The sequence below is a fragment of the Triturus cristatus genome, chromosome 10 (genome assembly GCF_964204655.1).
Source record: "Triturus cristatus chromosome 10, aTriCri1.1, whole genome shotgun sequence".
Lineage (NCBI taxonomy): Eukaryota > Metazoa > Chordata > Amphibia > Caudata > Salamandridae > Triturus > Triturus cristatus.
Window position 1 is genome coordinate 1,117,108,942 of NC_140593.1, and position 22,942 is coordinate 1,117,131,883.

Below are 22,942 nucleotides of genomic sequence, written 5' to 3' on the forward strand. Positions count from 1 at the left end.
CACTTGCTGTCACTGCCACCCTTCACCTCCTCCACTTCCTCGCGGAGAACGGTCACAAGGTCTCCAGGAAGAAGTTACAGTTCTGCCAACCCCAAGTGACATACCTAGGCCACCTCCTATCCAAGGATGGGAGGAAACTTACCCCTGACCGAATTCAGACCATCCTAGAAACCCCTGTTCCCAAAACTCAGAAGCAAGTGCGGTCTCTAGTAGGCCTCACCTCCTTTTGTCGACAATGGTTGCCAAACTTCAGTCTTATTGTAAAACCTCTGCTTTCCCTGCTGGCTAAAGATGTCCCCTTCCCCCTCCCTTGGACACCCGAATGCCAATCCTCCTTCAAAGAATTACGAGACGCCCTCTGCTCGGCCCCAGTCCTAGGAACCCCAGACTACACTAAACCTTTCTCCCTCTATACCCACGAAAGGGAGGGATGCGCGTTGTCTGTCCTAACCCAGTCCATAGGCCCAAAACAACGCCCTTGTGCCTACTTCTCTGCCACTCTTGACCCTGTAGCCAGAGCATTGCCCGCCTGCCTTCGAGCAGTAGCCGCCGCTGCTGTCTCTATCCGGCAAAGTGAGGGGATCGTGCTCTCGAACCCCCTCACTGTATTGGTACCTCATGCGGTTGACACCCTCCTGAACCAGACCAAGACTCAACACCTGACTAGCGCACGACTGACTGGCTATGAACTGACTCTGCTTGCACCCCACATCACATTGAAACGATGCACCACTCTGAATTCAGCCACTCTACTACCTCTCCCTGACACTGACCCCAATGCGCCCCCCATACATGACTGCGTGACTCTCACCGACGAACAGACCAAGAGTAGGGTCGACCTTCGAGATACTGCCTTCCCGGACCCTGACGGAGAACTATGGGTGGATGGCTCATGCATCAAGCTCCCCGATGGCACCACTTCCGCTGCCTATGCAGTCACCACAGCCCGAACAGTTGTTGAGACAGCCCGCATCACACAGCGATCCGCACAGGCGGCTGAACTGATTGCTCTCACACGAGCCTGCATCCTGGCAGCAGGGACAACCGCAAACATTTACACAGACAGCCAATACGCCTTCGGGGTAGTTCACCACTTTGGGCTCCTTTAGAAGGAGAGGGGATTCTTGACTTCCCATGGCACACCCATCCTGCATGGAGATCTAGTCTCTGCCCTGACCGAAGCAGTCCTCCTCCCCACACGGCTGGCTGTGATCAAATGCCAGGCACACAAGAAAGTGACAGACATTGTAGGACAGGGAAATGCACTAGCTGACATTACTGCCCGAACCACAGCCGAGAATAGGTCCACGACCCGTATGTACGTAGCCAGGTCACAAACTGAGAAATGGAAGGATGCTAGGGAAACGATTAGGGACATCCAATTAGCCAGCTCACCACACGAATTAACTGAATGGGCCCGGGTGGGATTGAAGGACGATGACGGTTGCTGGCGAACTAAAGACTCAAACAAATGGTTGCTACCTGACTCATACTTGATCCCCATGCTGACCATGGCACACTCCCCCGCACACATAGGGTCTGCTCCCATGATCGAACTCATCTCCAAAGTCTGGCACAACGACAAAATCTCAGACTCAGCCAAACGTCTGGTCCAACAATGCCTGGTCTGCCTCCAACACAACCCTGGGAAAGGAACTGCTGTACCCCGGGGAGGGTTTGGGGTTCCCAATCACCCCTTTGAAGTCCTACAAATGGACTACGTCCAGTTAGAAAGGTGCCAAGGTTTGAAGTACGTACTTGTCGTTGTGTGTGCCTTCAGCAAGTGGGTGGAAGCCTACCCAACCCGCGACAACACCGCTATGACTACCGCAAAAGTACTACTGAAAGAATTCTTCCCCCGGTACGGCCTTTGTCGAATTTTGTGGAGTGACAACGGCCCCCACTTTGTAGCCGAGGTCATCCAACTCATCTTAAAGGGGCTGGGTGTAAAACAGAAGTTTCATGCGGTCTTCAATCCCCAATCTGCAGGTTTGGTTGAGCGACATAATGCCACATTGAAGCTTAAGATAGCAAAAATAGTTGCCACCACAGGACTGAAATGGCCAGACGCTCTCCCGCTAGCATTGCTATCAATGCGTTCCAACCCCACCAAACACCACTTAACCCCCTACGAGGTCGTCTTCGGGCGGCCCATGAACCTTTGGACTGCACCGAAACCAACATCCATCCACGACGTCCCGGACGTCCTCATGTCTGACTATTTGTACAACCTAACTAAAACGTTGTCTGTTATCTATCAGCAGGTGCTGCAAGCCATTCCTGACGTTTCCAGAGGCCCCGGGCACGACATCCAACCGGGTGACTTTGTCTTAGTGCGTAACTTCCAGCGCACCAAGAGTCTGGAGCCCCGGTGGACGGGCCCTCTGCAAGTCCTGATCACCACCCGAACAGCTCTTCGAGTGGAGGGGAAGCGCAATTGGCTGCATGCACACCACTGCAAGAAGGTATCATCGACCCTGACGACCACGGACAACATCACCGCCCAAGAGGAACTACTGGACAAAGACCGACCATCCCTGAGCCACTGCCCGGATACAGAGACACTTGAATTAACGAAATATCCCGATCCTACTGTCCCATCCAAAGAAGGGTATAACTTACGATGAAAGGAGGGAACTTCGGCTAAGCAGACCACAAACTAAGTTGAAATCTCAAGAGCGGTTGCCTAGCCACCTCAAAGGCCACCAGGAGAAAAACTAAACAAAGTCTGTGGTTCTGCCCGCTACCGAGTCCCTTGAAGGTGATGGAAGCATCCGACATGAAGATGATGGAAGCACCCGGACGTCCGAAGATCCACTACAAAAACCCAAAGACTGACAGAATGCACAGCTCGAAGACTATTGCACTTTTCGTTACCCTTCTCTTTTGCCTTCTCCTCATGGTCACCTTCTGGATCATGGAGGAGAGCGCACCCGCCCATGAGACATTGTTGACCACTGTCCAACCTACCACCATGAAAGAACACCATCTGATCTCACTTTCACCCCAACTCCGAGAAAGGCGTAAGGAGTTCTGGAATAACTCTTTTGTGCAGTTGCTCCACCAACACAATCTTGCCGCCAATGCCACTAATTGCTGGATCTGTGGATTGCTACCACATGCCACTGGACACTCTATCCCTTTCATCCCTTCACCTTTTTCTGTCCATGGTTCCTGCCTCGCCTGGCTAATCCTCCTGCAAGAAAGCTACAAGGACAATGCCACTTCCAGCAAAACTGTGTCACACTTCTACCATGGGTTCTGGCTGAACAAAACTGGAAAAACTTCTGCCCCCTTCTGTCCTCTGAGATCAAACACTTCCTTTCACATGGACATCCCTGCCAAAGAACGAGTTGAAATGCAGGTGTTTAACAACCCAGCCAGACCCACCTTCTCTTACCTCCGGAAACGAACGGCCGCCACCCTAACAGTGGCCCTATCCGTCATCAACATCACTGGACTTGTGTGCCTCGAAGGCCTGGGGGCGCAGCTGGTGGGCCACAGCTCCTGCCTCATCACCCGAACATTGGACTCAGTTGATCCACCCTCCTTTGTCGCCTCCCCGAATATGTACTTCGTCTGTGGTACTAAGGCCTACACTTGGCTTCCGAAAGGTTGGGGAGGCACCTGCTACATCGCTTTTGTCCGTCCTCCGACATATGTGGCTCCAGCAAACCATCACCGACAGAAACGTGCCAAAGACATTGCGCAAGCCGACTCCACCGGAGCACAGTTCATGGACGCAGTAAAAGGTCTTGTTCCGCTCTGGGGTCCAATGGCAAACAGCCGTGCCATCCGCCACTTAACCCAGGCCGTCGAAACGGCGATGAACATTACGGCTGGCATCCTCGCCAACAACACCGCCGAGCTTCAGGCCGTCCGCCTGGTGGCTCTTCAGAACCGCCTCGTTCTAGATGTGGTTCTGGCTGATCGTGGAGGAGCATGCCGCATCATTGGGTCCAGCTGTTGTACCTACGTACCGGATAACTCACCCTCAGTCTACAAAGCAATTGAACACCTCCACAGACTTTCCGCAGAGGTTCATCAGGAGCAAGAGGAATGGTCACTGGGAAGTTGGTTTTGGGACACTATTAGAAGTTGGGGATGGAGGCTGTTTTCATTTATCCTAATACCAATTGTGATACTATGTGGATGTTGCTTGGGGATTCAGTGTCTGCCATCTTTATGTTCGCTTTTTATGAACTGCATCTGCCCTAAGACTTTGAACTTTGAAGCGGAGCGAATGAAAGCTTTGTATGAGGTGGAAGTTCGTAGTATTATGGGGATAGATCCGAACTAAACAAGCTGGCGAGATATGTTAAAAGGGAGGACTGTGGAAATTTAGCTTGCGAACTGAACATTATCTGCGCCATCTTGTCTCTCCCCAGCGCGACACACAGGAAAGCGCACGGCAGCCATTTTAGGCACCCTGGTCTCTCCCTGCTCATTACCGATCGCCAGCGCGTCCCCCTGGCGCTGCAAGCATTCCCCCGCGCGCCGGCCACCCCCGCTCTCTCATACACGGGCCATAAACCCTCTCCTTCTGCGCGACCCTGCCATGGAACCACATCCCACGCCTTACCGACATCCCATACATGGTCATGCATCTCTTTGATAACCCCCTTCCTCTGCGCCCCATTGTCCGAACCGATCCCAGGCCATCACCTAGCCCTGCGGATACAGTTTATTGCCCCTACTGTAAGGGAAACACCCCACATCAAAGGGATTACAGTAGATCAAGGCCCCCCACCCCCTGAGACCCGACCGGTCGCACACACCCCCGGGAATTGGCGGAATGTCCAGCTGTGTGATAGCCATCTCCTACTGTGGGTGGGGTGGGGACTTCCACTATAGATATGTGTGGGAACGAGCTCGAAGTGGGGATTCCGAGGATGTTCTTTCATGTATCAAAACAATCTCAAGAATGTGCCATGTATGATAAACCTGCAATAAAGTCATAAACCTGTGTATAAGAGGCCAGGCCTCAGAGATGCAGTTAGAGCACCTCGTGACGATACCTCACTGTCTGATCTGATGTGTTCCACTCCGACGGAATAAAACTTTGTTTCCTGCCTTCCAGTCTCCGGCGCCTGCCTCTTTATTGGCTTAGCATCGAATGGTATAAGAGGCGATTACCGCCGGGCAATACTTGAAAGGTTATCGACTACGACTGCCGCTACCATTTAACACTCAGCCTCCCCCACACACAACTCTAGGTTACCGTTTTGGGTTCTGATTGTATTTAATTATGGGGAGGCAAGGAAAGAGAACAGCCTGCTTTATTTCTGCACCCATAATACTTTCAAAGATTCTTACAGTAGTAGGAATAAATAAAATAGATGTTTTAGTAAATGAGGCTAATGCACTATTGTGAGAAGTTGGCCTGGTATATGATGTTCACCAGTTAAAGTGACCACCTTGTACCATGCCAAGCAACCCCTATGGTGTGGTTGTAAGTCAACCTTTTCGGACTAGCTGCCCTAGTGGTAGCGCAGGCTAAGCAGTCTTTGAGGCTAAACTCGTTAAAGCGTGTTAAGCAGGCTGTTTTACCAAATGTAACCCCCCTTTATACCAATGAAAGGACACCACACCGATATATATTCAAAATATATATGTATTTATTTCTCAAAGTATCCCCTAGACTCTTTATGAGCACAGGAGCACAAATCGTTAAACAAGACAACGTTATAATATACAGAAGTTGCACTTTATATGGATGGGCCCTGGTGGCCACTCAAACCATATACTAAAATAGTGGTATAAGTACCATGAACAGGAAAGGGAAAAGGCCTAGGGCCTCTAGAATCGCTGGGCCTACAAGATGCTAACTTCAGTTAGTGACCAGGAGGTCCACGGGTCGTGTGTGCAGTGAGGAAAGTTACACGCGTGCTCCCATAGGTTTTCAATGGGTGCGTAAAAGTTTAAAAGTTACTGCAGAAAGGGTCTTCTGGGTGGACTACGATCTTAAGATTCAAAACACAGACACTAGAGATGTTTCTCTACACTTGGGCACCGGAGTGCCAGCTTTACCTCACCCACAGGAAGCGGGTGCATAGGTCTCGAAGTGCGTCGGGTTTCTTCTATCGATTCAATGGAGCCTGAAGACAAAGATGCTGCAGGCGGTCGGTCCAGAAGAGATGCGGTGGATCCAAGAGTGGATCGGAGTTGTAGAAGACCTGAAAGCAGAGGGGACAGTGTTCACAGTCACTAGCCAGTGACCGGCGTGGCACCAGGTAGGTACCAGGCGATGTCGGGTGCAAACAGGTGGTTAGGTGTAGCTTGTCTCCGCAGCCACGTGGTCCCTGAAGGTCGACGACATCCAGGAGTCGAGTCTCGAGCTGTCCCACGCAGGCTCTCGCTGTCGGCGGTGTCGACGACTCGAAAGAAGCAAACAAGCCTTGGCAAAGGCAGGAGTCGTGGAAAGAGAGGAAAGCTGATTGTTCTGACCAGCAAGGTCAGAGGGGCTGCTCTTTTGGAGAGATGCTAGGGCCAGTCTGGAGAAACCAGACCAGCATCGTTGATTTCAAAGTTCGTCACCAAAATGGCCACTAGCCAACGGACCAGGGACCGGGCAGGCGCGTCGAGATGCAAAGTGCAGAGGGGCCCCACGCAGATCGTGGAGATGCTGGAGGGCTCACCTTTGGTGCAGATGCTGCTCGGTGGTTGGGCTTCTCAGGACCCAAAGCACAACTTGGAGGGAGCCTCTGTCGTTGCGCTTGCAGCTTGTCGTCGGTCTTCCAAGATGGCTGGCTCCACGTGTCTCGGTGCCTCCACGGGTTCCTTCTTTGCAGGGACTGTGGATCGGGCGGCGAGAGGTCTGGAGGTCCAGGTCTTGTCGGGCTCTGGGCTCGGGCTCCGGCAGGAGGCGGCGGCAAAGCAGACGTTGAATAGCTGGTTGGTGCTTGCGTTAGCAAGATGGTCACTCCCTGACCATAGGGGAGATTCCCTTCAGTCCTCTGTGCAGCAGAGCGTCGAAGTTCCCGTCTTCTTCTTTGTAGTAAGTTGATTCCAGGATGTCTGAAGTCTTAGGACACAGCTCCTACCTTTAAGCAGATTCTAGGGGCCGGACTACCTGCTAGGTCCCTCCCTAAGGGTGGGACCAGGAAGGGGGGTGGTTACACCCCCAATCCTTTGTCCAGCTCGCCCCAGGTCCGGGGCTGGTGTGCCCCAGGACCGGTTTGAACTGGCATATGCACCGAGGCTCCTTGTGAGCCTCAGGCATGTCTGGTTTCTTTCAAGCCCTACCTGACCAATACACAAAATCCTGTCTGGTTTGGTGCTCGCACCTCCCCTGGCAGGAAACCCTTTGTCGACGTCTCCCAAGCTGGAAGGACTCCCAGCAGCAGGAGGGCAGACTTGTGTCTGTGGTGGCAGCATCCATTTTCTGGAGCTGAGGCTATGTCTGATTTTACCCGGGTTTCAGGTACTGTACATGTCGTGTCCCTCTAGAAGGGTGGAATGCTAACCCCGTCGCCAGAATTGGCGAGGGGTTAGTATTCCAATTCGTATGACACCTTACTCGACATGTTTTGATAAAGCCAAACCAAAGATAGCATTTAACCGCGAGGTTCATAATGCACTTAAGAGTATATGGTATGACGATATCTGGAAACGGTAGAAGGAAGTTGTTCCGACCACTGCAGACAGGCTCAGCTCATGCCAGAGCACCATCTCACATGGAACCAAGCACTCTGCCTTCAGGATTGTTAAGGCTTGCCATAGGAGTGACTTATAGGTTAACATGTGTCCCATTTAAGGTTAGGTATAGGTATACTACACCTAAGTAAGAGGTGGTTACACCAACTTACCCCAGCTGAGTGATCAGCCAGTTGTGTCAAATTGCTAGGCCAGGCCAGGGGTGGCATAATACATGCTGCAGCCCCTGGTAGGCCTTAGATACACCAATGCCCTGGGTACCTAGTGTACACTGGTACAGGGGCTCAAAGGGTGATCCAATTCCAATTGGTTATGCACCTAGGGTGCATAGTGTCAATTTAGTTAGAGAGAACAGCAGGCTGGGGGTCTGATTAGCAGGCCCACAGCCTCAATATGTCAAAAACCAGTGAAGCAAAAAGCAAAAATTTGGGGTGACCTCCTACACAACCCCCCCCCCCAAACGCAGGGACTTTAAACTAGCCTTGACCAGTCTCGTCTTCATGTCCTAAGTGGAAGTACCTGGAGAGACCATCTGCATTCCCATGGTCTGTACCTGGCCGGTGCTCCACTGTAAAGTCCATACCCTGTAGGGAAATGGACCACCTAAGCAGTTTGGGGTTTTCACCCTTTATCTGATTTAGCAACAAGAGGGGCTTATGGTCGGTCTGAATCTTGAAGTGAGTGCCAAACAAGTATGGCCTCAGCTTCTTCAGGGCCCACACCACAGCAAAGGCCTCCCTCTCAATAGCTGACCAATTCTTCTCTCTGGGGGTCAACCTTCTGCTAATGAAAGCAATGGGTTGGTCTTGACCATCTACATTAAGTTGTGACAGCACAGCTCCCACACCCAACTCAGAAGCATCTGTTTGGACAATAAACTCTTTGGAGTAGTCAGGACTTTTCAGGATAGGTGCAGAGCACATGGCCTTCTTCAGGTCATCAAATGCCTTTTGACAGCTTACTGTCCACTGAACCTTTTTGGGCATCTTCTTGGATGTCAGATCTTTAAGAGGAGTCACAATGGACCCATAGTTCTTAACAAACTTCCTGTAGTACCCAGTCAAGCCCAAGAAAGCTCGAACTTGAGTCTGGGTGGTTGGAGGAGACCAGTCCTTGATGGATTGTATCTTACTCTCCAGTGGTTGAACTTGGCCTCCACCTACAAGGTGGCCCAAATACACAACCTTACTCTGCCCTATCTGGCACTTAGTAGCCTTGATAGTGAGGCCTGCCTTTTGCAGAGCCTCAAGTACCTTCTTCAGGTGGATCAGGTGATCCTCCCAGGTGGAGCTAAACACAGCAATGTCATCAAGATATGCTGCACAAAAGTCATCCAACCCAGTAAGGACTTGATTCACCAACCGTTGGAAGGTGGCAGGTGCATTCTTCAGACCAAAGGGCATCACCAAAAATTGATAATGCCCCCCTGGGGTTGAGAATGCTGTTTTGGCCTTGGACTCCTCAGCTAACCTGATTTGCCAATAGCCAGCTGTCAAATCAAATGTGCTCAAAAACTTAGCAGAAGCCAGTTTATCTATGAGCTCATCTGCCCTTGGAATAGGATGTGCATCTGTCCTAGTGACAGCATTGAGTCCTCTGTAATCCACACAGAACCTCATCTCTCTCTTGCCATCTTTGGTGTGAGGTTTGGGGACCAGAACCACTGGGCTAGCCCAGGGGCTCTCTGAGGGTTCAATGACATCCAATTCCAGCATTTTGTGTACCTCAGCCTTTATACAGTCCCTGACGTGGTCAGGTTGTCTGTAAAGTTTGTTCTTTACAGGCAGACTGTCACCAGTGTCCACCACATGGGTACACCAGTCAGTTTGACTAGGTATCAATGAAAACATGTGTTGAAATGATTGTAGAACCTGTCTACATTCAATCTGCTGATGCTCAGTGAGGTTGCCTCCAAGGGTCACTCCTTCAACTGAACCATCTTCAGGGTTCTGAGACAACAGGTCTGGGAGAGGGTCACTCTCTTCCTCCTGTCCCTCATCTGTGGCCATGAGCAAGCCCATGTCTGCCCTGTCAACATATGCTTTTAACCTGTTAACATGGAGTACCCTGTGGGGACTCCTGGGAGTTCCTAGGTCCACCAAGTAGGTAACCTCTCCCTTCTTTTCCAGGATTGTATGGGGTCCAGACCATTTGTCTTGGAGTGCTGCTGGGGCCACTGGCTCCAACACCCATAGCTTCTGTCCTGGCTGAAACTCAACCAAGACAGCCTTTTGGTCATGCCAAGCTTTCTGTAAGGCCTGGCTTGCCTCAAGGTTTTTGGATGCCTTCTCCATATACTCAGCCATCCTGGAGCGGAGACCAAGTACATAGTCCACTATGTCTTGTTTAGGCTTTTTGAGAGGTAACTCCCATCCTTCCTTCACCAAACATAGTGGGCCTCTTACAGGGTGCCCAAACAACAATTCAAAGGGGCTGTAGCCAACTCCTTTTTGTGGGACCTCTCTGTAAGCAAACAGAAGGCAGGGTAGAAGGATGTCCCATCTTCGCCTGAGCTTTTCAGGTAATCCTTTGATCATACCCTTTAGGGTCTTGTTGAATCTCTCAACAAGCCCATTGCATGTGGGTGATAAGGAGTGGTGAACTTGTAGTTGACACCACATTCCTTCCACATAGCTGTCAAGTATCCTGACATGAAGTTGGTACCTCTGTCAGAAACCACCTCCTTAGGAAACCCCACTCTGGAGAATACTCCCAGCAGGGCCCTGGCCACAACAGGAGCTGTAGTGGTCCTAAGGGGAATTGCCTCTGGATACCTGGTGGCATGATCCACTACCAACAGTATAAATCTGTGCCCAGATGCAGTGGGAGGATCCATGGGACCCACTATATCTATTCCCACTCTTTCAAAGGGAACCCCCACCACAGGTAGTGGTATAAGGGGGGCCTTTGTTGTGCCACCTGATTTGCCACTGGCTTGGCAGGTCACACAGGAGCGACAAAACTCCTTTGTATCTTCATTCATGTGAGGCCAGTGAAAGTGAGGGACAAGCCTGTCCCAAGTCTTGTTCTGGCCTAAGTGTCCTGCTAGAGGAATATCATGGGCCAAGGTAAGAAGGAAGCCCCTAAATTGCAGAGGTATAACCAACCTCCTGGTTGCACCAGGTTTTGGGTCTCTAGCCTCTGAATAAAGGAGCCCATCATCCCAATACACTTTATGGGTACCTTGAGCATTCCCAGCAGCCAGCTGTCTGAGGGGTTCAAGAGATGGACAGGATAACTGAGCCTGCCCCAAGTCAGCCCTGGAAGGTCCCCCTGTCCCCAGAAACTCAACCTGATCAGGTTCAGGCTCTTCAGGGACAGCTCCTTCAGGGTCCTCTAGATCATCTTCCTGGGAAGGCTGATCATCACTTGGAGGCAGGGGGGAAGGCACAGCCTTAACCCTCCTGTTCTTCTTCTTGTTAGGTGCTTGGTCCATTGTTCCAGGATCCAAGACCTGTGGTTCAGTAAGGCACTTTTTGGCCTGTGACCTGGTCACAGCAAGGACATGTGGTGATATACCTAACATCTCTGCATGTGTCCTGTACTCCACTTCTGACCATAGAGAACTCTCTAGGTCATTGCCCAACAAACATTCTACTGGGAGGTCTGCACTAACCACAACCCTTTTGAGGCCAGTTACCCCTCCCCATGAGAAGTTAACAACTGCCACACTATGTGAAGTAGTGGCATTGCTGGCATTGGTCACCAGGTAATTCTCACCTGGTATGTACTGTCCAGGGTCCACAAAGCCTGGTGTCACCATAGTGACACTGGCACATGTGTCCCTGTAGGCTTGAGCCACTTTTGCATTTATTACAGGAGTCTGTCTGTACTTGCCCAGGTTACTGGGGCTCACAGTCAGGGATAAATCCATGTCCCCATCACAGATCAAGACTGCCTGTGTCAGGGTTCTGTCTAAGTCAGAATCTCCTTCAGTTCCCATAGTGATTCCCACTACACCCTTTGTCTGGGGACCAACACTGCTAACAGTAGTACTGGGAGCAGGTGCCTTAGGGGCAACAGTGTTGGGGGCTCCACCCTTCTTACAATCACTAGTCAAGTGAGTTGTATTCTTGCAAGATTTGCACCAGGGTTTCTTTGGACCTTCTTTCTTCTTCCCTTTAGGCTGGGACCCATCCTCGTTAGTACTAGTTTGGGGCCCTGTTGAAGACTTCTGGTCTTTAGATTTCTGATCTCCACCCTTTTGGTCTGTTTTCTTCTGATCACCCCCTTGGCCCTGGTTCTGGTTCTTTTGCTTAACCCTGGTTCTGACCCATTTGTCTGCCTTCTTTCCCAATTCTTGGGGAGAGGTCAGATCTGAGTCAACCAAGTGTTGATGCAGTTGCTGGTTCTGACAGTTATTTAAAATCTGTTCTCTCATCATCAAATTGTACAATCCTGTATAATCAGATACCTTACTTCCCAGCAACCAACCCTCCAAAGCCTTAGTGGCACATTCAATGTATTCAGACCAGTCCTGAGTCTGTGTCTTCTGGGTGTCTCTGAACATTAACCTGTACTGTTCAGTGGTTAAGCCTAACCCATCAACTAGGACACTCTTCAGGGCTCTGTAGTTTCTGACATCCTCCTCTCTAACAGTGAGGAGTCTATCTCTGCCTCTTCCTTCGAAGGAGAGCCATAAGATTGCTGCCCACTGGTCTTCAGGAACCTGCTGCACTTTGCAGGCTCTCTCAAGAGCAGTCATCCATTTGTGGATGTCATCCCCACTTTTGTAGGGGGGCACAACCTTGGACAGGTTCCTATTGTCAAAGACCCTATCTTTGTCCTTAGGGACAATGCTGCCACCAGTGGGTATAGACCCACTCTCCCTAGGTTGCCTAGCCTTGTTCAGTTTCTCTTCCATCAGGGCTACTTCTAGCTCCTGTCTCCTGATCCTCAGCTGAGCTTCCTTCATTCTGGCCCCATGCTCCCTCCTCTGAGGGCTGGTCATCCTTCTTCTGGAGTGACCTTGAGAGCCTCTAGAGGCATGAGAAGCATTAGACTCACCTGAGTGATTCCTTTGCCTCCCAAGCCCCTGGTTAAGTCCACTGGGGAGATCCAATGGGATGACCCCCATTGTCAGTCCCCAGTAGCCTTAGGTTAGCTGGGCCACGTATAACACTTGGCACTGGGCTAGTTCTCCCTTCATCCCCACTAACATCTGTATCCCTATCACTCTCATCCTCTGTAGTATGAATCTCATCTAAGGGGTGATTATTGGAAAGGGGTACCTCAGTGGCATCTTCAGAAAGGGGGCCTCCTGTTCCAGTCCCTAAGGGGCCTAACTGGGAGGCTTTCTTGAGAGCTTTCTGATCTTCATCAGCTTGTAAAACCTCTCTGAGTTCAGCAGAGGAAGGGTTCTTGGGCTGTTTAAGGCCCCTGATATTTGCCAACTGCCTGAGCTCATTTTGATTTAGGGTAGCAAAGATGGATGGTGCCCTCTGGGGGTCACTCTCAACAGAGATGGGTACATTGGACCCCTCTGCCCCAGCCATTCCTCTTAAGTGTGGGTGGATGTGTTGCAATCTACCTACACTTGGGTTTTCCTACTAAACATCTAGTAGTTGTAGTCAGGGTGTGCTACTCCCTTTGCTCTACAACAACTAAGTTCAGTAGAACTTAAGTATATCTATCTTGTTTTATATGTACCTACAGGTACCTATGTGATCTTTCAATTGGTAACCAAGAGATTACAATGGTAAAACACAGCAAGCTCAAATCCAACCGCTGCTCACCAATGTGGGAAGTTGGCCTGGTATATGATGTTCACCAGTTAAAGTGACCACCTTGTACCATGCCAAGCAACCCTTATGGTGTGGTTGTAAGTCAACCTTTTCGGACTAGCTGCCCTAGTGGTAGCGTAGGCTAAGCAGTCTTTGAGGCTAAACTCGTTAAAGCGTGTTAAGCAGGCTGTTTTACCAAATGTAACCCCCCTTTATACCAATGAAAGGACATCACACCGATATATATTCAAAATATATATGTATTTATTTCTCAAAGTATCCCCTAGACTCTTTATGAGCACAGGAGCACAAATCGTTAAACAAGACAACGTTATAATATACAGAAGTTGCACTTTATATGGATGGGCCCTGGTGGCCACTCAAACCATATACTAAAATAGTGGTATAAGTACCACGAAGAGGAAAGGGAAAAGGCCTAGGGCCTCTAGAATCGCTGGGCCTACAAGGAGCTAACTTCAGTTAGTGACCAGGAGGTCCACGGGTCGCGTGTGCAGTGAGGAAAGTTACACGCGTGCTCCCATAGGTTTTCAATGGGTGCGTAAAAGTTTAAAAGTTACTGCAGAAAGGGTCTTCTGGGTGGACTACGATCTTAAGATTCAAAACACAGACACTAGAGATGTTTCTCTACACTTGGGCACCGGAGTGCCAGCTTTACCTCACACACAGGAAGCGGGTGCATAGGTCTCGAAGTGCGTCGGGTTTCTTCTATCGATTCAATGGAGCCTGATGACAAAGATGCTGCAGGCGGTCGGTCCAGAGGAGATGCGGTGGATCCAAGAGTGGATCGGAGTTGTAGAAGACCTGAAAGCAGAGGGGACAGTGTTCACAGTCACTAGCCAGTGACCGGCATGGCACCAGGTAGGTACCAGGCGATGTCGGGTGCAAACAGGTGGTTAGGTGTAGCTTGTCTCCGCAGCCACGTGGTCCCTGAAGGTCAACGACATCCAGGAGTCGAGTCACGAGCTGTACCACGCAGGCTCTCGCTGTTGGCGGTGTCGGCGACTCGAAAGAAGCAAACAAGCCTTGGCAAAGGCAGGAGTCGTGGAAAGAGAGGAAAGCTGATTGTTCTGACCAGCAAGGTCAGAGGGGCTGCTCTTTTGGAGAGCAGCTAGGGCCAGTGTGGAGCAACCAGACCAGCATCGTTGATTTCAAAGTTCGTCGCCAAAATGGCCACTAGCCAACGGGCCAGGGACCGGGCAGGCGCGTCGAGATGCAAAGTGCAGAGGGGCCCCACGCAGATCGTGGAGATGCTGGAGGGCTCACCTTTGGTGCAGATGCTGCTCGGTGGTTGGGCTTCTCAGGACCTAAAGCACAACTTGGAGGGAGCCTCTGTCGTTGCGCTTGCAGCTTGTCGTCGGTCTTCCAAGATGGCTGGCTCCACGTGTTTCGGTGCCTCCACGGGTTCCTTCTTTGCAGGGACTGTGGATCGGGCGGCAAGAGGTCTGGAGGTCCAGGTCTTGTTGGGCTCTGGGCTCGGGCTCCGGCAGGAGGCGGCGGCAAAGCAGACGTTGAATAGCTGGTTGGTGCTTGCGTTAGCAAGATGGTCACTCCCTGACCATAGGGGAGATTTCCTTCAGTCCTCTGTGCAGCAGAGCGTCGAAGTTCCCGTCTTCTTCTTTGTAGTAAGTTGATTCCAGGATGTCTGAAGTCTTAGGACACAGCTCCTACCTTTAACCCCTTCGATGCTCATGACGGAACGGTTCCGTCATGAGCATCGGTTGGGCTGTGCTCATGACGGAACCGTTCCGTCATGAGGACAGCCCCCGGGGGAAGCGCTGGCGCTCCCCCCCTTGTGCCTCGATCTTGCCCCCCTTTACGGGGGTGGCAGCGGAAGAGCTTCCGCTGCCACCCCCGAGCCCCCCCACGCTTTCTGATGACGTCAGCGCGCACAGCGCGCGCCGGCGTCATCAGGAAGCGTTGGACGCGCTGGAATCCATTTCTTCCAGCGCGTCCAAGGGGAGCAGAGGTAGGTGTTTGTCGTCCGGTGGGGGCCGCGGCGGTGAAATCTGTAGTATTGAGGCATCGGGGGAGAGGAAAGAGTATTTCCTCTCCCCCGATGTCTCAATACAGGGCATTCCTGCTCCACGATCGCGCACAGCGTCGCGATCGTGGAGCAGGGATGCCCCACTAGACACCAGGGATTTAGTATTTCGAATTTGGGAAGCGACCCCTTAGGCAAGGGTCGCTTCCTTGGGGATGAAAATTTGGCGAAGTCTTTTCTGCCCCCCCTGGGGGCAGATCGGCCCGCTTTCTGCGCGTTTCTGCCCCCAGGGGGGGCAGAAAAGCCCACTAGACACCAGGGATGTCGTTTTTACTATGTAGGAAGCGACCCCTTAGGCAAGGGTCGCTTCCTTGGGGGCAAAATTTTTGGAAGTCTTTTCTGCCCCCCCTGGGGGCAGATCGGTCCGCTTTCTGCGCGTTTCTGCCCCCAGGGGGGGCAGAAAAGCCCACTAGACACCAGGGATGTCGTTTATGCTATGTAGGAAGCGACCCCTTAGGCAAGGGTCGCTTCCTTGGGGGGCCCAATAATTTGAAGACTTTTCTGCCCCCCCTGGGGGCAGATCGGTCTTCTTTCTGCCCGTTTCTGCCCCTAGGGGGGGCAGAAAAGCCCACTAGACACCAGGGATGTTTATTTCGTTATGTATGAAGCGACCCCTTGGGCAAGGGTCGCTTCCTAGGGTGGTAAAGTGAATAGAAGACTTTTCTGCCCCCCCTGGGGGCAGATCGGTCGTCTTTCTGCCCGTTTCTGCCCCCAGGGGGGGCAGAAAAGCCCACTAGACACCAGGGATGTCTTTTTCTTTATGTAGGAAGCGACCCCTTGGGCAAGGGTCGCTTCCTTTGCGGCCTATTTATTTAGAATACTTTTCTGCCCCCCCTGGGGGCAGATTGTTCGTCTTTCTGTCCGTTTCTGCTCCTTGGGGGGGGGGCAGAAAAGCCCACTAGACACCAGGGATATAAATATTATTGTAGGAAGCGACCCCTTGGGCAAGGGTCGCTTCCTTGGGCCCCTAAATGTTTTGAAGACTTTTCTGCCCCCTCTGTGGGCAGATCGGTTTTATTTTTTTGCCGTTTCTGCTCCCATTGGGGGCAGAAAAGCCCACTAGACACCAGGGAATTAGTTCAATTAGAAATAGAAGTGACCCCTCGCTTCCAGGGTGCAATTTGTTATATGTATTTGGCTCACCTGCCCCGGGACTGAATAGCCTTTTTTTTCCTGCTGTTTTCTGCCTGACCTGGCACACAAACCGATTGACCATTTGGGTAGTGACATGGCATGTTATAATGTTTATTGTTATATTTTTTGTGATTTCCAATTGTAATGTTTTTTTTGTTTACTTTTTTGTTCTAGGTGAAGGCTTTTCTTCTGTTCACGGTGACGTTTTGGTTCTGGTGGTTTTGCTGTTTGTGTAGTTTGGTAAGAGACTGTTTTTTTGTACAATGCAAATGTGTTTGATTTCTCTGCCTGTTTTTTTTTGCAAATGGTGTAATAATAGCAGTATGTTTGGTTTTTGAGTTTCAAAAACTTTTTGCATTGGTGCACGATGTGTATTTTGTTGTCTTGTGAGTAATTTGTTTTTTTTTCTTCTTTCTAGTTTGATATCGTTGGTCTTTGCTGTGTCACTGCAGAGTTTGTTTCTGGTGAGTGCAGCTGTCTCTTTTGATTTTGGATTGTATAGTTTTTGAGTACATTGATCTTATTGATATAAGGTACACATTTCTTTACTTACTTGGTTTGCACATTGTTGGTTGTTGTTGACTTGTTTGTGCAGTCTTCCATCTTAGTAGGTATAATGGCTAGCCGCAGGATGACTGCTCAGCAGGTTGTTGGTTTGCTGTTTGAGTCTTCCTCTGATATTGGGTCAGAGACTGACTCTGCTTCTGAGGGAGAGGGGGCAGGGGACGATTCTGGCAGTGAGTTTTCTCTCCGTATGGGGTCATCGGATGATGAAGATACTCTTAGTGCGGATGAAGTGCCTGTGTTAGAGGAGGAGACTGATGTGCCGATAGTGCGGCAAGAGGCATCTGGGCTGCAGCCTGCGGCTGCAAGGCTTCCCGTTGGTGTAGTGCGGCAAGAGACATCTGGGCTGCAGGCTGGGCCTGCAAGGCTTCCCGTTGGTGTAGTGCGGCAAGAGGCATCTGGGCTGCAGGCTGGGGCTGCAAGCCTTTCCGTTGGTGTAGTGCGGCAAGAGACATCTGGGCTGCAGGCTGGGGCTGCAAGTCTTCCCGTTGAAAGTGATGACCTCTGGGTTGCCCCTGGCATGGTGCAGCCGGAATTTCCTGAGTTTACTGGTGTTCCAGGGTCTAGAGTGAATACCGAGAACTTTTTGCCTGTAAATTTTTTTCAGTTGTTTATGGACGATGTGTTTTTGGCAGAGATTGTTGAGCAGACTAATTTGTATGCCGAACAGTTTTTGAGGGACAACAGTGCCAGTCTTAAGCCACACTCTAGAGCTACCCGGTGGACTCCCACAAATGTTGAAGAGATGAAGAAGTTCTTGGGTTTAACTTTTTTGATGGGCTTGCTAAGGAAGCCATCATTGGCTTCATATTGGTCTAGCAGTCCCTTGATGGCAACGTCTATTTTTCCGGCAGTCATGAGTCGTGACAGGTATTTGCTTCTGCTTCGGATGATGCACTTTGTAGATAATGGTTTAGCGTTGCCACGAGATCACCCTGATTGTGACCGTCTTTTTAAGATTAGGCCTGTCCTTGATCACTTTGTTGATCGATTTTCTGAGATTTATGCCCCTGGTAGAGAAATTGCAGTGGATGAGTCTTTGGTGTTGTTCAAGGGCCGCTTGGTTTTTAGGCAATACATTCCTAGTAAGAGGGCACGCTATGGAATAAAGCTGTATATGCTGTGTGACAGTAGGACTGGATATGTCTCTAATTTCAGGGTGTACACCGGTAAGGAATCTAGGTTTAACCTCCCTGGTTGTCCGTCCACTTTTGGAGTGACTGAGAAAATTGTTTGGGAACTTGGAAGAGGATTTTTTAACAAAGGCCACCATTTATATGTAGATAACTTCTACACTGGTGTACGGTTGTTCAGGGAATTGGCCAAAGTGGACACTTTTGCTTGTGGCACAGTCCGCTGTAACCGTAAAGGTTTTCCGAAAGAACTTGTTTGTCAAAAGCTTGTGCGGGGACAGTGCAGTGCGTTGCGTTGCCAGGAGCTTCTTGCTGTGAAGTTTACAGACAGGAGAGATGTCTACATGCTGACTTCCATCCATGATGAAAGCACTGCACCTGTGACTGTTTGGGGTCAGGTCGCTGAAGCGCGCAAACCTGTATGTGTTTTAGACTATAATAGGTACATGGGTGGTGTTGACAGAGTAGATCAGAGGTTGGAACCTTACACTGCTCTTCGTGAGGCTTACATTTGGTACAAGAAGTTGGCTATCCATCTTTTCCACTTGGCAATGTTTAATGCTTTTGTTGTGTTCCAGGATTCTTGCCCTGAGTCAAAGATGACTTTTGCTAAGTTTCAGGAGTCTGTAATAGGCAGCCTTGTTGTAGTGGAACAGGCAAGTGTTCCTAGAGTTGGACTGGTGGAGGATGTTGCTAGATTGAAAGAACGCCACTTTCCAGATCACATTCCTCCCACACCCGCAAAAGATTTTCCCAGTAGGAGATGTAGAGTCTGTTGGCGAAGAGGTTTGCGGAAGGAGAGTCGTATGTACTGCCCCGATTGTCCCTCTCATCCTGCACTGTGTCTCTCTGCTTGTTTCCGAGCGTACCACACGCGTAAAAACTTCTGGGAAGATTCATGAGTGGTAAAGTGAACTGCCTGGTCTGTATTCTTTGGAAAATATGATTCTGTTTCAAGGTTGGTGTTAGTGCAATGTATTTAGTTGCTGATTTTCTGTTAGAAGATTTGTATCTATTTGCAATTTGTTTGTGTTTTTATTTTTTTCTAAAAAAATCCAAAATGTGATGGCGGTGTGTGTAGGCTTGCGCTTGGCTGTTGGTGTGTGTGGACTGGCACTTGGTTGGTGGTGTGCGTGGAATGGTGCTTGGCTGACGGTGTGCGTGGACTGGCGGTGTGCATGGACTGGCGGTGTGCGTGGACTGGTGCGTGGCTGGTGGTGTGCGTGGAATGGTGCTTGGCTGGCGATGTGCGTGGACTGGTGCGTGGCTGGTGGTGTGCGTGGAATGGTGCTTGGCTGGCGGTGTGCGTGGAATGGTGCTTGGCTGGTGGTGTGCGTGGAATGGTGCTTGGCTGGCGGTGTGCGTGGACTGGTACTTGGCTGGCAGTGTGTGTGGACTGGTGGTGTGTGCGGACTGGTGTTTGGCTGGTGGTGTCCGTGGACTGGAGCTTGGCTGGTGGTGTCCGTGGACTGGAGCTTGTCTGGTGGTGTGTGTGGACTGGAGCTTGGCTGGCGGTGTGCGTGGAATGGTGCTTGTCTGGTGGTGTCCGTGGACTGGAGCTTGGCTGGCGGTGTAGGTGGATTGGCGATTGGCTGCCGGTGTGCCTGGACTGGCGATTGGATGGCGGTGTGCCTGGACTGGCGCTTGGCTAGCGGTGTGCGTGGACTGGCGTTTGGCTAGCGGTGTGTGTCGACTGGTGCTTGGCTGGCTGTGTGTGAGTAGTGACTTTCTGCTGGTCACTACACACACTGCTAGCTGAGTGCCACTCCACGCAATCCTTCAGCCTGTGTAGTTGCTGTGTCTGGATTGTGGGCGTGTGAAAGTGATGGGCCCTTGAATGGCGCTGTGTGCTGGTGTGAGTTTTGTTATGTGATGGGCCCGCGGCTGGCGGTGTGAATGGTTTTGTATGTCTCACACGTATGAAAGGTGTATGAATGGCCTGTAAAGAGGTTGGTGCCTTGTCGTGGCTTTACAGCTCACGGGCTGTGAGTCAATGGTTCAGTTTCTTGCCCTTTCAATTATTACCAGTGCATTTCATGTTTTGTGAAATCACTTGGTAATACAATTTTATCTACTGAACCATCACTCACCCTCGTGCCAAATCCAACCAGTATGTGTGTGTGCTTGCGGGTTAGATGACTGTGCAGTAATATTTGTCTTTCTGAAGCAGGGTGTACCTTGTCCCTTTTTGGTGATTTTTGTACTGTGTTGCTTTTGTACCTGGTGGTGCGAATGGTCTTGTTTGTATCACGTATGAAAGGTGTGTGAATGGCCTGTAAAGCGGTTGGTGCCTTGACGTGGCTTTACAGCTCACGAGCTGCAAGTCATTGGTTTGTTTTTTTGTGAATTTAATTATTGACAGTGCATTTCATTTTTGTGAAATCTCTTGTTAATAAAATTTAATACACTGAACCATGACTTGCCCTCGTGCCAAATCCAACCAGTATGTGTGTGTGTTTGAGGAATAGATGGTTGTGCAGGAATCTTTGTTTTTTGTTTCTCTGCCAAGGTACACTTTCCATGTAAGATTAACCCACCAACTGTAGATATTGTCGAAAACCCTTGGGAGTTCATGGTGATGTCTCTCTAGTGATTTGAAAAATATTTTTTATCCCCATTGTCCTGTAAACCTCAAATTGTCTGCCACATTTTCTTTGCAGTATTATTCCTAAATTCTCACGCTGTAGTAACAATAGGTAATCTGGTTTTGCAAGGGGGGTTACTTTGGTTTTTTGCCCAGGGCTCGGCGGCCATCTAGGGAAACCTTTCCAACCCACGCATTTCTGAAAACTAGACACCCGGCGGCTTCCAGGGAGGTATGGCTTGCGTGGATCCCCCAACGTTTCCTTACCCAGAATCCCCTGCAAACCTCAATTTTTGCCCAAAAAATCACTTTTTTCACACATTTTGGGGTGGGAAAGTAGTGGCATCACCGGGCTCACACAAATTTACCACCACCCAGCGTTCCCCCAGGTCTCCCGGTAAAAATGGTGCCTCACTTGTGTGGGAGGCCCAAGTACCCGCGGCAGGCAAGGGCCCCAAACGTAGTGAGGCGACATCAAGATGGCCTATCGCCAAACCACCTGGTTTTGCAAGGGGGGTCACTTTGGTTTTTGGCCCGGTGCGCGGCGGCCATCTAGGGAAACCTACCAAACCCAGGCATTTTTGAAAACTAGACACCCGGCGGCTTCCAGGGAGGTATGGCTTGCGTGGATCCCCCAACGTTTCCTTACCCAGAATCCCCTGCAAACCTCAAATTTTGCTCAAAAAATCACTTTTTTCACACATTTTGGGGTGGGAAAGTAGTGGCATCACCGGGCTCACACAAATTTACCACCACCCAGCGTTCCCCCAGGTCTCCCGGTAAAAATGGTGCCTCACTTGTGTGGGAGGCCCAAGTACCCGCGGCAGGCAAGGGCCCCAAACGTAGTGAGGCGACATCAAGATGGCCTATCGCCAAACCACCTGGTTTTGCAAGGGGGGTCACTTTGGTTTTTGGCCCGGTGCGCGGCGGCCATCTAGGGAAACCTACCAAACCCAGGCATTTTTGAAAACTAGACACCCGGCGGCTTCCAGGGAGGTATGGCTTGCGTGGATCCCCCAACGTTTCCTTACCCAGAATCCCCTGCAAACCTCAAATTTTGCTCAAAAAATCACTTTTTTCACACATTTTGGGGTGGGAAAGTAGTGGCATCACCGGGCTCACACAAATTTACCACCACCCAGCGTTCCCCCAGGTCTCCCGGTAAAAATGGTGCCTCACTTGTGTGGGAGGCCCAAGTACCCGCGGCAGGCAAGGGCCCCAAACGTAGTGAGGCGACATCAAGATGGCCTATCGCCAAACCACCTGGTTTTGCAAGGGGGGTCACTTTGGTTTTTGGCCCGGTGCGCGGCGGCCATCTAGGGAAACCTACCAAACCCAGGCATTTTTGAAAACTAGACACCCGGCGGCTTCCAGGGAGGTATGGCTTGCGTGGATCCCCCAACGTTTCCTTACCCAGAATCCCCTGCAAACCTCAAATTTTGCTCAAAAAATCACTTTTTTCACACATTTTGGGGTGGGAAAGTAGTGGCATCACCGGGCTCACACAAATTTACCACCACCCAGCGTTCCCCCAGGTCTCCCGGTAAAAATGGTGCCTCACTTGTGTGGGAGGCCCAAGTACCCGCGGCAGGCAAGGGCCCCAAACGTAGTGAGGCGACATCAAGATGGCCTATCGCCAAACCACCTGGTTTTGCAAGGGGGGTCACTTTGGTTTTTGGCCCGGTGCGCGGCGGCCATCTAGGGAAACCTACCAAACCCAGGCATTTTTGAAAACTAGACACCCGGCGGCTTCCAGGGAGGTATGGCTTGCGTGGATCCCCCAACGTTTCCTTACCCAGAATCCCCTGCAAACCTCAAATTTTGCTCAAAAAATCACTTTTTTCACACATTTTGGGGTGGGAAAGTAGTGGCATCACTGGGCTCACACAAATTTACCACCACCCAGCGTTCCGCAAGGTCTCCCGGTAAAAATGGTGCCTCACTTGTGTGGGAGGCCCAAGTACCCGCGGCAGGCAAGGGCCCCAAACGTAGTGAGGCGACATCAAGATGGCCTATCGCCAAACCACCTGGTTTTGCAAGGGGGGTCACTTTGGTTTTTGGCCCGGTGCGCGGCGGCCATCTAGGG